Genomic DNA, 6,513 nt, shown 5'->3' with positions numbered 1-6,513 from the left:
CAGTCTCACTTTACATGTTGTATGATATACCCAGTATGAAATCAAAGGTTACACATATCCTATTTAGGTCGCAGTGAGAGCGTCTAGTGGAAAGGGGGCCTTAAAGACAACAGAAGACTTAGTTTAGCTCCCTTTCCTCCTTAAGCTGTTTAGTCTCCCGGATGATCAGTCTGTTAGCCCATCACAGGAAAGAATGTAGGTGTATATGTGGGGGTTTTCTGCTTCAAACTTTGACTTGGCTACTATTCTTGGTATGATCCACAAGTCTAAACTGTGTGTAGCTAGAGAGTAACAATTGCTTTTGTACGGGACCACCGGAGTTGTCTTTCAGGCTTGGGGAATTTCTTCAACGAAGGAAACACAGAGAAGCCATGTGAACTTATATTCAGCTGATTCCTATTTTATAATGTTGTATAATTCTGATATGTATTAGACTGGATACCAGACCCCAGCCCCATTTCTAAGATATCTATCGCAGAGGATCTAGATATTTTTGAGATCAAGCTGGGGTCTGGTATCCATGGTAAATATGTGTATGATGTTAGAAATTTGTTGAAATGTCCAAGAATTTGAATTAACCTAATGATTTGACTTTCATCAACCGCATTGCCTTTTACATTGCAAGTTGTGGGAATCATGCTTAGAAGTCTGAGTTTGAAATCAATTAATCTTCTGCATCTCTGAGAATAAAACTGTTAAACACTTTTCTATGTACTGTCTTCAAGTAACGTTAACCTTCCACTTGCGTTTCATTTCCGTGGGAAAGTGTTCCTCTGGTGAGGAGATTCGTACCACATGTGACTAAAACTTGTAAGTCTGGCCTTTGGTGAGTGTTTGTTTAAAGCACACCTCAGAGACAAACTCTGATCTCTACATGCCCTCTGCACAGTACAGTAGTCTTACAGGCTACACCTCTCACCTTGCCCTCCTCCCCAGTGGCAAGGTGAATCCAATGGCATGTAGAGATCAGAGTGTGTAAGTCTACTGTACAGTACAGTAGACTTATACCTTTCATCTCTACATGCCCTCTGCACAGTACAGTAGTCTTTCACACCTCTCATCTTGCCCCCCTCCCCATAGGCAAGGTGAATCCAAGGGCATGTAGATATCAGAGTGTGTAAGTCTACTGTACAGTACAGTAGACTTGCACCTCTCATCTCACCATGCCTTCAGCACAATACAGTAGTCTTTTACACCTCTCACCTTGCCCCCCTCCCCATAGTCAAGGTGAATCCAAGGGCATGTAGAGATCAGAGTGTGTAAGTGTGTACTGTACAGTAGACTTACACACTCTGATCTCTTTATGCCCTCAACACAGTACAGTAGTCTTATAGGCTGCACCTCTCACCTTGCCCCCCTTCCCACGGGCAAGGTGAATCCAAGGGCATGTAGAGATCAGAGTGTGTAAGTCTACTGTACAATACAGTATACTCGCACCTCTGATCTCTACATGCCCTCTGCACAGTACAGTAGTCTTTTACACCTCTCACCTTGCCCCCCTCCCCATGGGCAAGGTGAATCCAAGGCAAGGGCATGTAGAGATCAGAGTGTGTAAGTCTACTGTACAGTACAGTAGACTTGCACCTCTCATCTCTTCATGCCCTCTGCACAGTACAGTAGTCTTATAGGCTACACCTCTCACCTTGCCCCCCTCCCCATGGGCAAGGTGAATCCAAGGGCATGTAGAGATCAGAGTGTGTAAGTCTACTGTACAGTACAGTAGACTAATACCTTTCATCTCTTCATACCCTCTACTCAGTACCAGTAGTCTTATAGGCTACACCTCTCACCTTGCCCCCCTCCCCATAGGCAAGGTGAATCCAAGGGCACAGAGGTTGTGCCACAGTGTGGGAAAGAATGTTTCCCATTGACAACAGGTATATCCTCTACAATTGTATAGTACATCAGACTAACTGTGCTGGCTGAAAATAGTAAAATCAAGGTGAATCCAGGGGCACAGAGGTTGTGCCATATTGTCTGAGAAAGAATGTTTCCTATTCACACACAGACCCTCTAGAACTGTACTCTGACTGAAAGTAGTCAAATTTTGCCAAATGGGGTGAATAACTTGCCAGGGGAGTTTGGCCATAAAAGGTATTAACACTAAATCTCTCACAATTCCACCGGATGCCACAATACTGGCACATGAGAAAAATACATGAATTTGGGGTGCACGTGATTTAGAGGAATACACGTATACCAATGCAGCATCAGTAATTCTGGGGTACTTCAGATATTAAGGTGTACAAGAGAATCTTGAGAAGGCCTCTACAACAATGTTTTTCGATGTGGCGTTATTATGGCACCCAGTTGGTGTTTTCATTTCCCTGCAAAGAAATCACAATATGAATGAATACCTAAATATGTATAATACCATTTTGATTTGTTTCGGGAAATTGAGCAGTTTAGTCTTTGTTAAAGCAGATTTTCAATCTTGATGTCCAAATATAACAAAGACGGCTTAAAAGAAAAGTTGTCTACACTGAATGCTGAATGGTGTAATACTTCTGACACTTGTAGAAATTTTGGTCTCTGGAGACTTATTAAGAACAACTTGCTTTTCTGAATGACCATTCAAGTCTACACTGACTGTTGAATGGTATACAACTTGTAGAAAGAAGAAAGAAAGAAATTTTGGTCTTTGGGGACTTTAGAACAAATTGTTTTTCTGAATGCCCATTCAAGTCTACCTAAAACCAACAGTTTACAGAAGGTCATTATTGTGCTCGTTAATTGGTGATTACGTGCCCAACAATTTCACACCTCCAACAAGGCCCCATAGGGATGTGTAATTAGTGCCTAATGTGTGTGTAGGTGGGGTTAACCGTGAACCCTCCACAAGGCCACACACAGAGCTAACATTTTTCCTTTTCGGGAACAATTTGCTTCGGAATTTCACTTACTGGGACTTCCTTTTGAGGCGCGCCGCCAAATAGAAGTGATGGGCCTTGACTGGAGGCTGCACGGCTGAATACCTACATAACAACTTTTTTACTCTCCTATCAAAGTTTGATATGAGAAAAAAAAGTTTCTTTATGAGTAACGAGGAAAGAGAAATTACACACCATACTTTAGTTAACTTCTTTTAATCCTTTGCCCTGAACAAGACATGATTGATAAAGAAAACGGTCATTTGAAAGTTGGAACTTTACCTGTAGCTGATTTATACAGTACAATACTCGTAGTCCCAGAACTTGTTCTGGGGTTGAAGCACATGTTGCTGCAAATTTCAACACAAAAGTAACAGAAATTCATCACATGTAGTTAATGTTTATAACCCAAAACTTGTACGAATTTGTCTAAAAACACCAAATGTATTTTCATGCATTCTCGGCAAATGTATTCTGTACAGGATACAATATTTGACAAGCACGAAGACAACTATTATTCTCACAGTCTAATCTAACTGTGTGTTATATATGACATACACATATAACTTCTAGTATTATATCTGGGTACAGCAATATTGTTAAGCATTGGTTGTTTTTTTTTCTTGCTTTTGAAATGCATTATGTATATGTAAATACAAACCTATACAGGAGTTGATAACATCATATGTGTGCAAAGTATGAACATTAAATCTGACATTGCTCCACACTAGAAACCCAATTTTCCTCAATGCTAGAAACACTGATATCTTCTAATGGTATAACAGTATTGTTTTGCAATTATGATTTGGTCTCAGTTTTTAAAGGCCTTAGGTCACACTAAATTGATTTGTTGCTTCTCGGATTTTTCGGGGAAAAATTGGACCTGCAGGTCAAAAAGAAAATAATAAATTTTATCAAAAGGTCTGGTGTGACAACAACCTGGGGAAATGAATCCCTTCCTTTGACTTGTTACTAATGTTCTGAGTAAAAGGCATGGTAATATATACAGGTTTGTGATAGCAAGACCTGTATTATTTTTTCTTGTGACTTGGGAGCAATAAATAAACTTGGTGTGGCCTTACTTATTGACCTACATAGTTGGACTTAGAAATTGGACGCGAATCACACGACTATTACCACACTCATTAATCACCAGCACAACTACAGTGTTAATCACTCTATATTGGTTTGCAATTCATTGGCAACACCGTGATTTCCAATAAAGTTATCTTATAATCTAAAATACCCCTCCACACCGGACCTCACACTTGTTTCCGCCCATGTCAGCGGCACAGCGGGGAAAACCACACAACACGGTCCTGAATCCCTGACACAGCCGGAATCACTGCGTAATCAGGGGCGCGCCCAAAGGACTGCTCACCTGGGTGTTTGGATGGAATCCTGCTGGGCCTCTATAAAGGCTATCAAAATTCAGATAAGTCATACATAAAAAGTCATATTCTGATGTCATACCAGAATGCGGGATATTTTAGGAGAATGTGCTTTAACAAAGGATTACTCTTAAAGAAAATGAACTTGATTAGTATTGCATGACAAACTAGAAAGGCCGACATTTGCTTGAGAGCACATGCAGCATATTTCAGCCATCTCCCTCCCCATGCAACAATAGACTATTCCAAAATCACCCATGTGCAAAAATCGAACACTTTTGTTTAAAAGTCACTTCCACTAATGACACATAATGAAACACCCAAAAATGAATCTTACAAAATGCCTAGTGCAAGAATGGACTCTTCCAGTGCACCCCATGTGAATTTGCACAATAGACCAGTCCAGAAATACTCACACTGAAAACATGGCCAAGGTTGAACTAAGCAAAAAAGGCATGAAAAGGTAAAATAGACCAGTCCAAAAACACTTCCACTAAAAATGGAATATTGAATCATCACCTTTCTAAAACTAAATTTGAAAACATCCCCATGCAAGAATGAACTCTTCTTGCGATACCCTATATAAAGTGGTGCAGTCCAAAAATACATCCGCTAAAATTGGACTTGGACGTAATCACCAAAGTTCCAAAAATGGATTTTAAAAATCCCCCCATGTAAAGATGGACTCTTCCAGCACAACCTATATAAAATTGCAAAGTTGACCAGTCAAAAAATAACCACACTGAAACACTTTGACATATCAAATCACCAAAGTCCATAAACAAATTTTTAAAAAATGCCCCCCCTCCATGCAAGAATGTACTCTTCCAGTACACCCCATGTAAAATTACAAAATAGTCCAGTTCAAAAATACTCCCACTGAGAGACATTATATAATCAACAGTCCAAAGATGAATTCAAAAAATATGTACCCCCTCCGTGCCAGAATGGACTCATCCAGATAACACTGGGCTCACTGATTGGCTGCCAATCCCCTTCGGGATGTTGACTCAGGCTACGTGATTGGTTGCCTTTTTAATCAAGTTACTAGTATATATAGACATGTGCACATGCTGTCTTCAGGTGGGAGAGGTCAACGACCTTGAGGTCGTTGACCTTCTGGCCAGTGGAGAATTACCAAAAAAGTCCCCAAATATATCATTTTGAAGTGGTTTATGCCAGAAATTATACATGGGTCATTTGAATGAATATCTAGTGCACCTATTTACCAAAATGTAGGTCATTTGGTTACAAGACCAGGGAACAGGAGCCAAAAGCGTACGTTTTTGGTCAAGCAATGGCCAAAAAATTCCAAAATTAAGCATTTTGTTGTACCGTATGCCAAAAGTGTTAATGAATTCATGTGCGCATATGTAGACAGCACTCCTATACCAAATTTCAGGTCATTTGGCTGTAAAATGGGGGTATAGGAGCCAAAAATGTCATTTTGGGGGCAAAAAATGGCAAAAAATGCCAAAATTAAGCATTTTGCTGTACCGTATGCCAAAATTGTTCTTGGATTTTTGTGGGCATATGATCAAGGCACCTCTGTACCAAATTTCAGGTCATTCGGCTGTAATACCAGGGTACAGGGGGGCAAAATGTACATAAAAATTGCAAAAAACATGAATTAAATCATTTTAAAGGAAGATATGAAAAAAATGAGAAAGAAGCACCTGGGTATTGACCCACTCTACCCTTGTACCAAATTTCAAGTAATTCCGTCAAGGAACGACGGAGTTGAATCGATTTGAAGATTTGACAGGAGAAAGAAGAAGAAAGAAGAAACATTACGAATACAATATATTTCACCATACCTATGGTATGGCTGAAATATAAATATTGAGTTTGAATACGTCACACACTGACACCGGTAGCCACAAGACGACAGTGACGATCCTATTCAAATAGCATTTCCAAGCAGATTTTTCGCTGGCAAAATCGTAGCCCCCACCAAGCTTCTGGAAAAAAAGCACAATGTAGTAATTTACCAAATAGACATATCATGCCAGATGAGTGAGATTGCGACCTAGAGAGATACAACGGACTGACTCTTCTGGCTAATGAATGGCGATTCCCCCTTCTCGAACTCTGCGATCCTTGAAATAACGTGGAAAGGCCTAGCAAAATCGTTATGTCGCCCAAAACAGCATCCATGGACCAAGACAGTATGAATTGGCCACTGGGGATATTTCATTAAAATTTTGTTTGAATCTTTCATGTTAACTGCAGTTAGCCGACTGGCAAGAATG

The sequence above is a fragment of the Branchiostoma floridae genome, chromosome 7 (assembly GCF_000003815.2).
Source record: "Branchiostoma floridae strain S238N-H82 chromosome 7, Bfl_VNyyK, whole genome shotgun sequence".
NCBI classification, from domain to species: domain Eukaryota; kingdom Metazoa; phylum Chordata; class Leptocardii; order Amphioxiformes; family Branchiostomatidae; genus Branchiostoma; species Branchiostoma floridae.
The sequence above is the reverse complement of the archived record's forward strand: the minus strand, read 5'-3'. Positions refer to the sequence as shown.